This window comes from Saccopteryx bilineata, chromosome 6 (assembly GCF_036850765.1).
Source record: "Saccopteryx bilineata isolate mSacBil1 chromosome 6, mSacBil1_pri_phased_curated, whole genome shotgun sequence".
Lineage (NCBI taxonomy): Eukaryota > Metazoa > Chordata > Mammalia > Chiroptera > Emballonuridae > Saccopteryx > Saccopteryx bilineata.
The window spans coordinates 195296611-195314900 of NC_089495.1; the positions used below are offsets into that span (position 1 = coordinate 195296611).

General features: G+C 43.9%; 1 protein-coding gene across 1 annotated transcript in view; it reads right to left on the reverse strand.

Moving 5' to 3' along the window:
• Window positions 1-18290, reverse strand: part of KCNK15 (potassium two pore domain channel subfamily K member 15) — a 284394-nt gene that overhangs the window by 190030 nt on the left and 76074 nt on the right. The gene's annotated exons all lie outside the window — the stretch shown is intronic.

Consider the following 18290-nt stretch of genomic DNA (forward strand, 5'->3'; position numbering starts at 1 on the left):
TACAGCAAGAACAACACAGAGGGGGGCCTGCTGTCTGGGAGTTTACAGTCTGGTAGGAGAAAGAACAAACTGAATAGGCCTTTGTCATCTCTCCTTTACCCTGACTCAGCTTAATGATAGACTTCTAACTCATCACCTTACCCTTAGTTCTGCTCCCATCAACTGCCAAAGTGATCTTTTTAAAATGCCATTCTAATCATGGCCCTTTGTTGCTTAAATCCTTCGGTGATTACTCAGATCTAGAAGACAATTGATAACACCTTTGAGTTTGACAGAGTTCAACAAAAGCTGTCCTTACCCTGTAGCCTTTCCCTGCTATTTCTCCCCCATCATAAACCCCCAATTCAATCGCATAATTCCTTCTCCTCCCAATATGCTACTCCAGTATTTCTAAACCAGAAATAACAGTTTTAGATGCCAACAGTTAAGACACAGATTTCTGTGTGAACAGAAGTCTGCATCTCTGCCTTGCCTGGTAACACTATGTCCACATTTCTGTGTGGTAACAGTTGGCTGGAACCAAGGAGTGGCTGCCCACTCTAGATCAGACATGGACTTTGCAAAGTGCCAGGGACCCCTCCTGACAGTCTGCTTTCCGCATTTATTTTATCTGTCATGTAGGCATTTGTGCCAGTCACCCCTGTTCCATACCACCTCTTAACTTGAGCAAGATGGAAGGAGAGTGTTGTGTAATGTAAACAGCATGGACCTGACATCAAAACCACAGGATTTGAACCCCAGGAAAGTTGCTCAGTGCCAAAACTTCCCCATGGGGATCCATCTCTAGCAAACCAAAGATCAGTAATCCAGAGACTTCTCAGGTTGAAATAAGGCTTAATGTGATATGACTGTGCCTTATGTCCCCATCCAGAAAATAGCCTAGTGGGTCACAGGGCTCATGATGGTTGCACCACAAATGAGAGTGCATTGAGGGAACAGAAGTACCCTTTACCAGGCATCCCTGGGTGCCTACTAATGTGTTGCATGAATTAGCTGCTTTCACCATTTGCATTCTAGGTCAGGGATTAGCAGACCACAGCCATTAACTGACAGACACGAAGAGATACTAGCATACAATATGTCAGATGCAGCCATCAGACCATATATGTCCAGGGCATTATGGGACCTGGGAGAAGGGCACCTAATGCATCTTGGGAATGTGGTGGGAGAGCAGGGAAGACTTCCTGAAAGAGGTGGTACTTGAGCCTTAGAATCCATAATAAAATTTTGTAATATTCAGACTTTGTTGGGTTTTTTTAATTTTTATTTATTTATTTATTTTTTACAGAGACAGAGTAGTCAGAGAGAGGGATAGACAGGGACAGACAGATAGGAACAGAGAGAGATGAGAAGCATCAATCATTAGTTTTTCATTGTGTGTTGCAACACCTTAGTTGTTCATTGATTGCTTTCTCATATGTGCCTTGACTGCGGGCCTTCAGCAGACCGAGTAACCCCTTGCTGGAGCCAGCGACATAGGGTTCAAGCTGGTAGGCTTTTGCTCAAGCCAGATGAGCCCGCGCTCAAGCTGGCGACCTCGTGGTCTCGAACCTGGGTCCTCTGCATTCCAGTCCGATGCTCTATCCACTGCGCCACCTCCTGGTCAGGCTGTTATTTTTTTATAACAGTTTTAGGTTTACAGAAAAATTAATCAGAGTACAGAGTTCCTATATACCCAATCTCTCCCCACCCACAGTTTCCTTTATTGTTAAAATCTTACATTATGTGGTATATTAGTTATAATTGATGAACCAGTATCGACATTATTCTTAATTAAAGCCCACAGTTTACCACAGGGTTCTTTTTGTTGTACAGTTCTGTGGGTTTTGACAACTCATAATGTCAGGCATTTACCATTGTACCATCGCATAAAACAAATTCACTGTCATAAAAATCCCTGTGCTTCAACTACTCAAACCTCACCCTGACCCTTGGCAATAACTTCTCTTATGCTGTTTAGTTTTTCCTTTTCCAGATGTCATATAGTTGGAATGATACAGTATATAGCCTTTACTGAGGATTCTTAAGCAATATGATTCATACCTTTTCATGGCATAAGAGCTCATTGCTTTTTATCACTCTATTTTTATCATACAATATTATTCTATTGTATGAACATTCCAGTTTCTCCATTTATCTACCGTTTTGGGTTGACTTGTGTCCTCCAAAAAGGTATGTTGAAGTCCTAACCCACAGTACCTGTGAGTATAATCTTAGTTGGAAAAGAGCCTTTGGAAATGTAATCAAGATAAGATAAGAATTGGCTCTAATCCAATATAATGGATGTCCTGATAAAAGGAGGGAAACGCAGGAGGAGAAGGCCATGGGATGACAGAGGCAGTGATTGAAGGGATGCACCTGCCAGCCAAGGAATGCCAAGGACCCACCAGCACCACCAGAAGGTAGGAAGAGGCAAGAAAGCATTCCACCAGAGTCTCAGAGGGGCATGGCCCTGCTAAAACTTTGATTTCAGACTCTGGCCTCCAGAACTGTGAGAGGATATGGTTGTTTTAAGCCATTTGGTGTGTGATCCTTTGTTATAGCAGCCCTAGGGAACAGCTGCACCTGTTGTGTGTTGCAACACCTTAGTTGTTCTGCACCTACTGAGGGACATCTTGAGTCAGCTTTTGATGACTAAAACTGTTTATAAATGTATGTGTGCAGGTTTTTGTTTGGACATAAGTTTTCAGCTCATTTGAATAAATACCTAGAAGCATGAGTGCTAGGTTGCACATTAAAACTGTGTTTAGCTTTGTAAGAAACTGCCCAACTGTCTTCCAAAATAACTGCCCCATTTTGCATTTCCACCAGCAGTGAAAGGGCGTTCTGGTGCTTCGTATTCATGTCAGCACTTGGTATTGTCAGGAATTGGTTTGTTTTGTCTTGTTTTTTATTTCAGCCATTCTTATATAGATGTGTAATGTAAGAACTTGGTTTGTCTCTCAAAAAGTTTCTTTTTAGCCCTGGCCAGTTGGCTCAGCGGTAGAGCGTCGGCCTGGCGTGCGGGGCACCCGGGTTCAATTCCCGGCCAGGGCACATGGGAGAAGCACCCATTTGCTTCTCCACACCCCCCCCCTTCCTCTCTGTCTCTCTCTTCTCCTCCCACAGCCAAGGCTCCATTGGAGCAGGGATGGCCCGGGCGCTGGGGATGGCTCCTTGGCCTCTGCCCCAGGCGCTAGAGTGGCTCTGGTTGCGGCAGGGCAACGCCCCGGAGGGGCAGAGCATCGCCCCCTGGTGGGCAGAGCGTCGCCCCTGGTGGGCGTGCCGGGTGGATCCCGGTCGGGCACATGCGGGAGTCTGACTGTCTCTCCCCGTTTCCAGCTTCAGAAAAATACAAAAAAAAAAAAAAAAAAAGTTTCTTTTTGATCCCAATATTCTTCAATTTCATGATTAATGGCTTTGAGACACCCAGTGGGTCCCCTTCCTTCCCTGTTTCCTTCCTTCCCACTTTTCTCCCTTTTTTCCTTGATTTTTTCTTTATTTCTTCTTTTCTTCTTTTTCTTATCTCCCTTCTTCCTCTCTTTCACTTTTTATTATGAAAGTTTTCAAACAAACACAAAAATAGAGAGAATAGCATAGTAAGCTACTTGTACCTATCACCCAGCTTTAGTTTACTCTTCTAAGTCAGGGCGGTACTATGTTTCAAAGCCCCCATAGCTCCTACTGCTGCCATCATAACTTCTTAATCACATGAATTTGAGGACTTAGGCACTGGATTGGGGAACTTGCCACTGACACTTGTCTCAAAAGTAAAGTTCAAAGACAGGAGGGCTGTTGTTTGGCTTGAATAAGAAGTTGAAATTGGGGCCCTGGCCGGTTGGCTCAGCGGTAGAGCGTCGGCCTAGCGTGCGGAGGACCCGGGTTCGATTCCCGGCCAGGGCACACAGGAGAAGCGCCCATTTGCTTCTCCACCCCTCCGCCGCGCTTTCCTCTCTGTCTCTCTCTTCCCCTCCCGCAGCCAAGGCTCCATTGGAGCAAAGATGGCCCGGGCGCTGGGGATGGCTCTGTGGCCTCTGCCTCAGGCGCTAGAGTGGCTCTGGTCGCAACATGGCAACGCCCAGGATGGGCAGAGCATCGTCCCCTGGTGGGCGGAGCGTCGCCCCTGGTGGGCGTGCCGGGTGGATCCCGGTCGGGCGCATGCGGGAGTCTGTCTGACTGTCTCTCCCTGTTTCCAGCTTCAGAAAAATGCAAAAAAAAAAAAAAAGAAAAAAAAAAAAAAAAAAAAAAAAAGAAGTTGAAATTGCAGGGTAGTTTATGACATGTCAATGGACATGTGCTCTTTCATACCCATCCAACCACTTTTGGCTTTTCGTTTTAATGGAACAAAGGCTGAAATCCTGGCTCTGAGAGATCTATAGGCATAATCAGAAACCACTTCCGTAGCGCTCACAAACTTTGCCAGACAAGGGTAGGCTGTGTCTGGAGACCAGAATTCTCCAAATGCACTGAATTGGATTTTGGTGATATAATCAGCTTTGCTTTCACATAATTGAGGTCACCGGAAAGGTAGACATCATTAATGTAAACAAGAAAAAGATTATGAATCTCTATTTCTATTTTGTGATAGCTGAACCAGAAGTCAGTTTCACAGCGTGTCTAGGCTTTGCAGATATTTCTACCTGCAGAGACAGTGACAAGGCATTGTCACACTCCAGTACTTTATTGGGTGTTTGTATGTGTATTTTAAGAAGGATATTTTTTTAACATTTAACTTTAAGTAAGAAAGCACCTGCTGTATTCCTTTTAACTAGTGTATTTTTATTACTTGGTGATGCATAAATATAATTTCATTGTAAGAAAATGAAAATATTAACGATAGAAGCGAGAGTCCCCTGTGATCACCGCCACCCCTGATGCCGTTTCTCCTCCCCAGAATGTCACCGAGTAGCAATTATGCAGCAGCATACATTAAGCATGGTGGGTTTGGTTAAGCTGCAATAACAAACATTCTCAAAATCTCAGTTCCTTACAACCACCAAGGTTTATTTCTTGATCCTTACATGTTTGTCACGCATTGGCTTCAGGTGTATCTCCAGACACGGGTTGAAGAGCAACTGGGATATGTTGAGCTCATGGCAGAGGGAAAAGAATGGGGGAACCTCCTAAAGTTTCTCTTTGGAAATCTCATGTTACTTTCACACACATTTCCTTGGTCCAAGCAAATTGTGTGGCCAAGCCTGACTCCAGTGGGACGGATATATAATTCATCTGTAGGGATGAGCAGTGAACATTTCCCCGAAGTCTTATAGAGTACATAAAACTATAGAAATAGGTATGATTTTTATATCATTTGTTATGGTACTAAAAATTACTTTCTTCATGCAAAAAGATGTCAGAACATGTTGTACAAATAGATTCATTCTATTCTAAACAGCTGCATAGTATGCCACAGCATAGATGGATGTATCGTAGTTCAGCTGTTTCCTATTTGAAGACATTTAAATTGCTTCTGATTTTCATTATCGCAAACAAGGTATAGCAAATATCCTTTACTTGCCCCTTGTGCATATGAGCCAGAGTTTCTCTAGGGTGGGAACAAAGGAGTGGAATTGCTGATGAATAGCTCTCCAAAGGAACTGTGTCAGTTTTCTCTGTGGGCTAAGGTGGCACACTCATTAGGAGAAGTTCAAAGAGAGTTCAACAACAGGGCTATTTACAAAGAATAGTGTAGTACTCCAGAGCTGGTAACACTGGGCTGTCACCACCCCTGGGTCTGAAGAAGCAAGAGGAGAGAGCAGTTAGTAGAACACGGAGGAGAGTCATGTCGAAAGGGATGGGTGATGCCAGCCCTGCATGGCCCCATTGGAAGGAGCCAAGGGAGTCAATGCCTCAAACCACCCTTTTCTCTCCCGTCTCCTACTGGGCTGACCTCAACCAGATGACCGAGGGCCAAGGAGTCTGTTGATGTGGCCCATGCAGGCCTGCCTCCTGGGACACAGGGGAGGTGGAGAGGAGGGAGCCAATCCGTAGGAGCACCACTTTCCCGCCCACAGTCCAGGGAATGATTTAATTGTTTGCCAACATCATAAGTGAAAAATAGTACTTAAGTACATTTTATATGTCTTTTTTTTTTTTTTTTTTTTGTATTTCTCTGAAGCTGGAAACGGGGAGAGACAGTCAGACAGACTCCCGCATGCGCCTGACCGGGATCCACCCGGCACGCCCACCAGGGGGCGATGCTCTGCCCACCAGGGGGCGATGCTCTTCCCCTCCGGGGTATCGCTCTGTCACAACCAGAATCACTCTAGCGCCTGGGGCAGAGGCCACAGAGCCATCTCCAGTGCCCAGGCCATCTTTGCTCCAATGGAGCCTCGACTGCGGGAGGGGAAGAGAGAGACAGAGAGGAAGGAGAGGGGGAGGGGTGGAGAAGCAGATGGGTGCTTCTCCTGTGTGCCCTGGCCGGGAATCGAACCCGGGACTTCTGCACGCCAGGCCGATGCTCTACCACTGAGCAAACCGGCCAGGGCTTACTTAAGTACATTTTTTTGTTTGTTTGTTTGGTTTTTTTTGTTTTGTTTTGTTTTGTTTTACAGAGGCAGAGATAGACAGGGACAGACAGACAGGAACAGAGAGAGATGAGAAGCATCAATCATCAGTTTCTCGTTGCGCGTTGCGACTTCTTAGTTGTTCATTGATTGCTTTCTCACATGTGCCTTGACCGTGGGCCTTCAGCAGACCGAGTAACCCTTTGCTGGAGCCAGCGACCTTGGGTCCAAGCTGGCGAGCTCTTTGCTCAAGCCAGATGAGCCCGCGCGCGACCTCGGAGTCTCGAACCTGGGTACTTCCGCATCCCAGTCCGACGCTCTATCCACTGCGCCACCGCCTGGTCAGGCTTAAATACATTTTAAATTTGCATTACACTCATAATTAGCGAGGACTTCTGCTGGTAATGCAGGGACAGTGGTGAGAAGATGTAAAGCCAAATACTGCCTCATCCATCATGTAATAATATTAGGGGCTAGTGGAGAGGAAGAGCCAAGAAATGGATCTAGTGGCACCTTTTGAGTCCTGGATCAAGCCTTACCTGAAGCTACTCATGACTGTCTAGTAACATGAGCCAACGAATTCCCTTTCACTTCAGACATTTTTGTTGGTGGTGATAGTGTGTATGTGCGTGTGTTAGTCACTCAAGTGAAAAGACTTCAACCTGGGATTCGAACCCTACTCCCTGTCTCATACCAGTCTTCAAATATGTTTCGTACATCTAAATTTAGGGCTGAATGAGACCTTGGATATTATTCTATTCCAATTCTCATTTTTTATTTATATATTAAAAACTTTAAATATACAAAAAATATAAGAGAGTAAGGTAACAAATTTTTTCAATTTTGCTGCTAATTTTAAATAGTAAAAAAAAGAGAACATTGCAAATAAAGTTGAAATCATTTTTATATTCTCTAATTCATTCTCCTAGAGAGAACCACTATCCTGAATTGGTTATATATCTTTTCCTACCATATTTTGATATTTTTACTACACATGTATATGTCCATGAAGAGTACATAAAATTGCTTTGTGGGTTAAAACTTTTATATGAATGCCACCTTGTATACTTTGCTTTTATCACTCAGCATTAGGATCTCGAAACCTAAGCCTAATCCTACTCACAAATGAGGTTCATTTTCACTGTTCTGATATACTCACAGTGAACTGAATATATCAGTGAACTGATCTCATTTGTTTCTGTAATACACATGGAGATAATAGGGTGTTTACTCTCTGCTGCAATAAACATCCTGGAGCATCTCTTGGGACATGCTAGCAAGACTGTCTCTCAGGTATATATTTAGAAGCTGAGCTGCTGGATCACAGGTTATGCACATTTTCAGCTTTACATCAATGGTTAATTTATATTGGTTGTACCAAATTACATTTACACCAACATTGTATGAAAACTCCTGTTTCCCCCATACCCACATCTATACCTGATTTTGCCAATCTGGCGTGCAATTTTATGTGCTTGGTTTAATTTGCATTTCTCTTATTACTGGTGAAGGTAAGCCTCTTTTTCCTGTGTTTATTGATGATTCTGCTTCCTCTTCCAACCCCCTCTTCCCTGTTTTACCAGTGAGGGAAATACGGCAAGGGTCCCACAGTTCATCAGCAACAGTACTGGGTCGAGAACGTGGGTCTTCTAAATGCAGTCAAATCTTCTTTTCCAGCACACCGAACCACTTCCAGACATAAATTTTCAGAGCATTATTGTTTCTACTAACAGAAACAACCAGAGAAAGAGCTCTTGCCTTCTAGTTAAATGTAGTGGCTATGACTTACCAATAGTTGGATGCTGTATCAGTTAGGGTTAGGTTTGTCTGTGAATAAGAGATGCCAAGTATCAATGACTTCAACTAATGGAAAGTTATTTTATTTCCCTTCTCCTGTTAACATTGTAGATAGGAAATTTGGGGTTGATTTGGTGGTTTGTGTTGTAAAGTCTACTGGGATTTAGGCTGCTTTAATCCTTCTTTTTTAATGTTTATTGGATTGATTTTAGAAAGAGAGAGAGAGGAAAGGAAAGAGAGAGAGAGACAGGAACATCAAATCTGCTCCTGTATGTGCCCTGACCGGGGATCAAACTGGCAACCTTTGAAATGATGCTCTAACCAAACCAAGCTATCTGGCCAGGGCTCCTTTAATCTTGCTGCTTTGTTCTACATAGCTGTCATTTCAAAGCTCACCTATGGTCCCAAAACCTGCCAGTACATCTGCATCCAAGCCAGAAAGAAGGAGGAAGAGACCAGGGGAAATAAATAAAGGTATTAGGTGCAACCCAGCTATCTCTTAATGAAATGTTCTAGAGTCTGCTTTTATATCCTATTGGACAGAACTCAGTTGCACAGCCATAGTTGGCTAGAAGGGAGGTTGGGAAAATTAGTATTGATTTGGGAGACCATCTACCTAGGCACAAGGGGTGACCTGTATATACTAATCCAAGTCTAGAACTGGACAGACATTCTGATCTGTTAGGTGAGTTGGTTCTACTTTCTGGGAGGGGTGTCCCTATCCTCCAACCTCCATAACCCCTGGCTCTTCCCTCAGGGAGACATTTCCTTGTCCATTATCCTTATGGCTCTAATAGACATTAGTGGTACGTTTTATGGGACTGCACAGATTTTATAGCCCTGTTTCCTGATAGTTTGGGGGCCCTGGAGTTCCTTGTTGCTTTGTAGAGGGAAGGAAGACACTTAATTAGGGGACATTTAGTGGTCTCTGCCACAGGTGCTGAGGAAAATGCCAGGCTGCATTGCAGTTTTTCCCTTCCACCTGTGATCCCGGGCACTGCACAGTGTACTTCCTGCATGCGCACCTTCAGGCTGCAGTCTGATTCCTGGGGAACCCGGCCCATATCAGACTCCAAAGTCAGACAGGACTGGGTTTGAGTGTTATCCCCAAAACACACTAGCTCTGTGGCCTTAGGCATCATAAATCCACTATAAGTCTCTATAAGCCTCAGAGTTTTAATATCTAGAGGTTCAACGTTAATAGTATTTGTCTCTTATGGTTACAGTGAAAATGAAGAGAAATAATGCATATAAAGTACTTAGCACCCGCTTTCCCACAACTCCTTGCAGGCATGTCCAAGAGCCAGGCGGGGTCCTCGTGCCTCACTAAAGCAGACCTGTTGTGGGAACTTATTTCCAGCAGATGGCGCCAGTGGCTAAGGCTGCAGCCCTGCCCAGCTCCGTTACAATCTTTACTACTGATTACGCATCAGTTTCACCTGCATCATCTCATTTGACTCTCCTTCAAACCATTTACCAAGTGCTGGCTGATCTGTCATTTATTCTTCCATCCCTTCCTCAACAAATACTTACTGAGCACTACACCTGCCAAAGGGCAGCTTGAAATCCCTTCCAGAACATGATGGTGGCTAAGAAAAAAGAAAAGGAAAGAAAAAAAGAAAGAGAGAGAGAGAGAGAAGAAAAGAAAATTTTAAACTCCCGTTGGAAAGCTGGATTATGAGATGAAAAGATAAGTGTTAGCCACTGGCTCCGGGTTGTTGCTGCTTTAATAAAGCGGAAGAAGCTTAATTGGACTGAAACTGAGTGAGGAAGAAAGCCAAGGTGCCTCCCCAGGGGCATCCGCAGTCCTTCCCGAGGGCTGTTGATCTGAGGGCAGAGCAATTGGTTCCTGGACTGATTAAAATTGCCGAGTAGGAGAAAGAAGAAAGAAACCCAACACGGAAGTGTTGAAGGGCTTGAGGGGGAGGCGAGGTTAGCGGGCCTGGATCCAGGAGCTCCAGACAGAAGTGACTTTGTAGGTCCTTCAGCTTTGCAGGTAGGCCAGCAGGCATTCTCGGGAGCCACTGGCCCCGGGCCAAGCCGAGATCTATTTCCGTGGTGGGGCCTGAGGGTGCCCACCTCAGCCTTCTCACACGCACTCCAGAACTGTGGGGGAGTGAGCTTACGTGAAGACCATGTCAGCAGTGCAGTGTTGGGGATGCCAGTAAGGGCTCCCTCCATGGTTGAAATCCCTCTCTCCCTCACCAAGCAATCTCTGGTGCCCAAGATGCCTCCATTAGTGAGGCATCCCTTACAGTACATATTTTGGGAGTTAAGAGCAGGATTTCTAAATAGGCACGCGCACAAGTGTGTGTGGTTCTATTGACTTGGAGAAAAGTTTGTCATCAGTTGTTAACATGAGCCAGAAGCTAGGAGGCAGAGCCTATACCATATGCTCATGTCCAAAATGAAAAGGAGGCTGAGAAACCAGCCTTTGGCATTTTCTGCCTCCTCTGTAGGAAATGAACTCTGGGTCCCAAAGAGTCTAATAAAATAGGCAATTTCTTTAAACACAGGAAGGGGGTTCAGATGCTGGGACAAAAAAAAATAATGCCTTTTAGCTTGATGACTATAGTAAAATTGTTGAAATCTCAGTACCCGAGTTTCTCCATCTGTGACATGGAAATAATAGGACCTTTTTCAAAGTGTTGTTTAGAAAAATCAAAGGAATTAATATGTATGTGTAAAATTCTTAGAACTGTGTCAGCCACATAATGGTTTGATGACTGTTAGAGCTGAGTTTTCAGTTACCTGAACTTTTAGGCTTAAACCATTTTGAGAATTGGTGGTTTTGTTGTTCTACTTGTCACTGACAGTGCTGACTAATATGAAGAGCAAAGACACACCCCACAGGGTTGCTGTAGAAGCTTGAATGAAGAAGTATGTAGAGTTCCTGGTACATGGGAAGCTCCCAATGAATGGTCACTATTTATAACTGGTGACCATACTATCACTACCAATCAATGGTTCTTTATGAGCTTCTCTTATGTAATCGCTAAGAGCAAGGTTTTATAAGAGGTACCTGAGCTGGCAATCTAGGAAGAGGTTTTGATGATTTGGGGAGTTACAAGAAAATCCAGGACTCAGAGCTAAAGAGGACACCAATTCAGAGAAGTGGACACACATATGATTTAGTATTTGTTAAATGGATGACTAAAGGAATAGAAAGAAGTTTTCTTCTGGAAGCAAGGGTTACATTTATAATTCCAACAGGAACTTATGGGGAACCTATTCTGAGTCAGGCACTGTACTTGCTGTTGGAGCCACAGAGATGAACAAAGCACCATGATTGTTTTCAAAGAGCTCCCAGCCTAGTGCAGAGTGGGAATCCCAGGTACCCACAGGGTCTAGTCTGGCGATATATAAATATATAAGGGAAGTGGACTGGGTGTGAGGAAGGAACAGGGGTGAAAAAAAAATTACATTCTCCTTTAATCCACTGCAAGAAAACACAGTATTGCAAGAGTTAAAACAAATGGCTCTGATATGAACTTTTAAGGTGAAGACAATAGGGCAAAGTGGGGACTGTGGAGAAATGGAGAAACCATGCTTTCTCCAAAGGAGGGGGGAACCACTGACACTAGGGTAGAGAAGTACACACATATTGCTGGGTTTCCAATTTGTTAAGAGAAGCCAGAAATCTGGATATTTATGTGAAATCTCATAACTTTGAATGCAAAAAAAAAAAAAATTTTTTAAATACCACACGGGCCTGAGCTGTGCAGGCCCAGCTAAACCATAGAATCAGTCTGAATGCCAGACCTGAGCCTGAGGGTCCAGTGGATGATCTCCAGTCCAGTGGGAGAGACAGATGGCCATATGGGAGATTTCAACACAGCTTGGTAAGTGCGAAGATGGAAAACTGTCAAGTGATGGGTGCATAGAAGCAGAGATAGGGGAGGAGGGGTCTTTGAGGAGGAGATCACACCTGATCTGAGTCCTAGAGGAGGACTCAGCAGGCCACGAAACTGGGGTCAGGCAGTCTAGGCCCAGGGAACAGTACAGGAAGTTCAGTGGTTGGGAACCCAGTGGACTGGCAAAACTCAGGCGTCAGGTGTGGGGTGGGGAGGGCAAGAAGGTGGGCAGGGCCAGATAGACAGCGGCCTTGATCACATCATCTGTCTGTTCAACAACTTCTTAATATTCCTTCCTTATAATTTCTGTTGTTTCTGATAGCAAACCAGAGGTTGTTTTGTGTTCCAAACCAGCCATTTCCTATGAATAAAAAGAAGCCCTTTCAGCAGCCATCAAAGTTGGAAAAAAGTCTCCTTTCCTCTCCTTTCCTCCCTCTGGTTCCCCTTCATCTGTGTCTCATTCTCATCCTTAGAGAATTAAAGAAAATAAATAATCTTGACCTTTGTCAGAACACCTTGGACTTGCCCGTACAAAAAGAAACAATTAGCACAGGAGGAAATGTTTCAATTCTTCTGAAATGGCGCTCTCTCTTTTTTCTATGTCCAGAGCCAAATGCAGTTATGACTCTGAGGTGTGGCCAGCCGGCCCTGGGCCGGAAGTCAAGAGCCCGCCCTGGTCCCAGTCCTGTGGCTGTGGATAAGACCAGACCACTTATACCTGACGTTAGTTGGGCTTGGCACATGTTTGTCATATGATGTACAACTCTTTGTAACATAAATCATGTTCACATATTTATCTTACCTCTGGTAGACTTGTGGCATAGAAACAGGTAATAGCATCAATTAATCAGAGAACCCATAGTGATAAGATCTGTCGTGGGGCAGACTGGGAGGTGGAAAGCCACTAAGTAGGAGAGGAACGTTTTCTTCAGACACCGTGTCTGACAACAAATGAGAATTCCTGTCGCTCCACATCCTCAGCAGCTGCTGGTGTCAGTGCTTCGGAGTTTGGCTGTTCTCAGGGTATCTTGTTGCATTGAATTTGCATGTCCCGGATGACAGATAATGCGGAACATATTTTCAGATGTATATTTGCCATCTGTACATCTTCTTTGGTGAGGTGTCTGTTAAGTCTTTGACCCATTTTTTAAATCATATTGTTTGTTTTCTTACTGTTGAGTTTTAAGAGTTCTTTATCTATTTTTGGATAACAGTCCTTTATCAGATATGTCTTTTGCAAATATTTCCCCCCACTCTAACTTGTCTTTTGTTCCCTTCACATTGTCTTTTGTAGAACAGAAGGAAGGTTTCATTTTAATGAAGTCCAGTTTATCAATAATTTCTCTCATGGATTATGCTTTCAGTGTTATAGCTAAAAAGTCATTACCATACTCAAGGTTTTGTCCTGTTATCTGCTAGGAGTCTGGACATACCTTTAAATCTAACCTGTGGCTTTTGCCCCCTCCGATTGGTTCCCAACAGTACCCTTGGCATATTGTCCTCTACCCGTCACACAATGCGAACAATAACCTCCTCCTTTTCTTGCCGAGAAGGCAATTTCAGGGCCGCACTTAAAATCTCTAAGTGCTTATGTCTGCCAGATCACTCTACCCCTCTCTGTGAGTCTTCTTATCAAATCCGATTGAGACTCACACTTCTATAATCGAGATTTGTTTGATACTACACAGGCTTAGGGGCTGATGTCTTTTCTCAGAGGTGGAATTACATTGACCAAGCTCATGGGACTGATGGGGAAAACTGTTATGTCCATGTATTTGCTGATAACAAGAAATGTAATTGTCAAGCAGACTGGAACATCCTCATCAGCATGACCTTTCCTAAAGTCCTATCTAAGTGAAAAGTCAAATTATACAAAGAAGGAGGCTTGGTGAGCATTCAGTCATTGGGCTCTATTGACTAAGTGTATTCCGTGTCAAGCATTGTGGTGGACACTTGGCGGAGAATAGTGAACAGAGAGATAGGCTCTGTGCTCAGAAACCCTAAGGTGCAGGGAGAAGGCAGGCCCTGAACAGATGAGACTTCTAGGTAAGAACAACAATAAAAGAACCGCTCACCGTAGCCTCTGCTACCTCTCTGAACCTACTAAAATAACAGCACAGAGAGATTTTTTTAAAGGCAAAGCACTAAGACAGCACTAGGCACACTATGGTCAAGGCCAAATCTAGCCTGTTGCCCATTTATGTATATAGCTTGTAAGCTACGAATAGTTTTACTTTTGCCCATAGTTGGCGGGGGGGGGGGGGAGAAAAATGATACTTGTGACACATGAAAACAATAAATTTAGATTTCTGTATCAAATAAAGTCTTTTTGGAACACAGCCCTGTGTTCTAATACGTGTTCCATGTGCTGCCTATGGCTGTGTTCACGCTACAGTGACATAGTTGAGTAGATGCAAAGGTGACCATATGGCATGCGAAGCCAAAAATATTTACTATCTGGCCCTTTGCAGAAAAATGTGCCAGTCCCTGTCCTGAACAGAACTGTTCAATAGAACTTTCGTCAATGACAGAAATGTCATGTGCTGTCCAATGCAGTAGCTGGCCACTAGCTCCACGTGGCTATCAAACACTCGAAATGTGGCTAGTGCAGCTAAGGACCTGAAAGTTTCATTAATTGAATAAATTTTATTTTAATTAATTTAAACGTAAATAGCCACACATGACAGAGGCTGCTGCATGGATGGCACAGCTGTAGAGATGGCAGGAGGGTATAGAGACTGGGAGACACCGCACATTGTGGAAGAAGGGGCATTGCCCTGAATGCAGAGCCTGTAGAAGACTGAGATGCCCTACCATGCCTCTCAGGCTCGTAGCCCAACCTAGATTCCAGGATGCTGGCCAGGAGGGTTATACTTCCCTAAAAAGAGGCTCGAAGAACCTTCTTTGGAAAGTATGACTAGCTAAGACAGCCCAGAGTCTCCACACATTTGAGGAAAGATGGAAATGAGAAAGAGACCAAACAGATAAAAGGACTTAAGCAAAGATCTATGGGAACACGTAGTTTGTTAAATTTGAAGTGGCCGGATAGCTCAGTTGGTTCGAGCAGTGGTCAGCAAACTCATTACTCAGCAGAGCCAAATATCAACAGTACAACAATTGAAATTTCTTTTGAGAGTCAAATTTTTTAAACTCAACTATATAGGTAGATACATTCCTTATTGAGGTAGCACCCGCATGGGGTGTTTTGTAGAAGAGCTACACTCAAGGGGCCAAAGAGCCGCATGTGGCTCACGAGCCACAGTTTGCTGACCAGGGGGTTAGAGCATTGCCCTGAAGCACAGAGGTTGCCGGTTTGGTTCCCAGGTAGGACACATACAGGAACAGATTGATGTTCCTGTCTCTCTCTCTCCCATCCTCTCTATAATAAAAAAATTAGAAGCTATGAAGTTAGATGAGGAAAATTGGTCTCAACTTTCACTAGGTTCAATTTAAATTCAGCATTTCTTTCACTTCTGAACATCAGCAACAAACCATAGTCAGATTAGCAGTTCCTGTGGCTTCCTCACCAGTTGAAACCAGATATTTTCCTATCACAATGCCATTGTTGGAGCTATCTCAAAATATCATTATGCTCATCACGACTTGGAAATTAGTTATTAGACACACTGCTAAATCTCCTAATATAGAAGCACATATGTTACTAGATGACAGATTTGTTTTTTAAATATTTTGATAACTGCATTTCAATATAAATGATTTCCTTTGAAGTCCTATATGTGAAAGTGTATTCATTTAAAAGTACAGGGGTGGGCAAAAGTAGGTTTACAGTTATCCAAATAAATAGCAAGTAATAACTAATAATACAAGAATAAACTCTGTTTCACATACTCACAACTATAAACCTACTTTTGCTCACCCCTGTACTATGCTAAGAAGAGGTCCGTAGACTTCCTCAGACTGCAAATGCCCTGTCTTAATGGTCTTTCTAGACCTACAAGTGGATGAGGAATGAAAAGAATAATCGTCAAGCATTATGTGCCAGATTTTAGACCTTATAATTCTTCTTTTTTTTTTTTTTTTTTTTGAGACAGAGTCAGAGAGAGGGATAGATAGGGACAGACAGGAACGAAGAGAGATGAGAAGCATCAATCATCAGTTTTTTGTTGCGACACCTTAGTTGTTTATTGATTGCCTTCTCATATGTGCCTTGACCGTGGTCCTTCAGCAGACCAAGTAACCCCTTGCTCAAGCCAGTGACCTTGGGTCCAAGCTGGTGAGCTTTTGCTCAAACCAGATGAGCCTGCGCTCAAGCTGGTGATCTCCGGGTCTCGAACCTGGGTCCTCCACATCCCAGTTCGACGCTCTATCCATTGCACCACCACCTGGTCGGGCTAGACCTTATCATTCTAAGGGTAGGTATTATTATTATTATTTTGATAGCTTTCATTAGTACTTTTGGATGCCCCTTTTGTCATTTCAATGGGATGTTTATAGGGAGGAGAGATAAACAGATGTGCTTAATCAACCTTCTTGACCCTAAAGTTCGGCTTTCTTTTGTAAAAATGGTACATGCACATCATAAACAAGTTAGAGAAGTACAAAAAGGACAGCAAAGATCACCTCAAATTCCAATACCTGTTTAAAACCAGGACTGTTTGACTCCTTTCTACCTTTCACATGTTTTGGAGGTCAGTGCCATCTTTAAAGGACGGATCTACGCTGCTTCTGGCTTTCACTATAGGTCATAAAGAGGATGATGTAGGGGCTGTTCACAGCCCTAAGTCCACCCTCCAGCCCTCTAACTTTCCCCGTTAGGCTCTGCAAACTGGTCCATCTCTTGTGTTTCTGAGAACCTGACTCAGCCCCTCAGAGGCTTCCTGAATCATGACCCATTCCTCTTCTCACCTTTGGCGACAGGCACTGCTAGTTGCTTAACCGGCATCTATTCTCCCCTTCTTACTTAGTAACAAAACCCCAATTTTGTTTGGATAAAATGGGCACAGTTAAAATGCCTCCCCACATCTCTTGCCTCTAGGGGTGGTCCTCTGACCTGGTTCTGATCAATGAGATGTAAGTGAAAATTTGGATGGAGCTTCCTGGGAATCTCTTGACTTCCTCATACATATGGAACTCAGCAAGCACATACCTTTTCTCATTGCCTTTGCTTTCGTTCCTGCCTGGAATGTAGGTGAGATTTCCGGAAGTGGAGCAGCCATCTTGTTACCATGAGGGTCTGAGCCACCTTGCTAAAAATAACAAAGCAAGAAGATAGAAATAGCTTCAGTCCTTGATGATTTCTTTGAGCCTCTGTACCAGCCTGGACTGCTTACCCCTAGACTTGTTACATGAGATAAATAAAGCTTTATTTGGTTACATGCAATTCCATGCAAGCCTAACTGTCAAGGTCTCCAAGAAAAGTCTCCTCTGCCCTGTAGCCCTTACATGTGGCTTTAATAAGCACCTGCAGAGATCCAAAAATAGACCTGGGGAGGAGGGTTTGGCCATGGCTGTGATTCTGAACTTGCTGAGCCATCACCTGTTCTGACCATGCTCTGAAAAAAAAGTACCATTAATTACACTCTCCCCGGCCAGTGAGAGCACAGGAGGTTGTGGCTGTGTTCTCTAGGAAGCTCAAATATAGCTCAGGCTCCTCCACTGCTTTGCTGAGTGTGCAGCATCTATATGTCTGGCAGCCCCACTAAATAATGGGGAAGCTTCTCCTGGAAGAAGGGAGTTGAGTGCAGGATCTGAAGAAGGCACTAGAAACCAAGGATGTTGCAAGGCCTGGTTCAAGGAAACAAGACCTCCCCTACTGCTTCCTGCAAGGTGGTGTTACACTTCCTAGTTAGCAGATAGCAAAACTTGCTTGAGGTCCTGAAGATGGAGTGACCGTGTGTCAGTCCTGTTATTTGGTTGCATGCAATGAAAGTGGAATTTATAACTAAAGGAAAATATACTGGGGAAGAATATGAGATGGCTCACAGGACTGCAGGCAAAGCTGAAAAACCAATGTGGACACAAAGGGAACCATACTTGCAGGAGGTCTGGACAGCAGAAACCAGTGTTGGGATGACATAGCTTAGGTCATGAGCCTACTACACAGGGCAGGATGCCTTAACTGACAGGTATCACCTTGAGAAGTCCCTCAATAAATCACTTCTATAAGAATACTTTCTAGATAGTATTCAGAAGA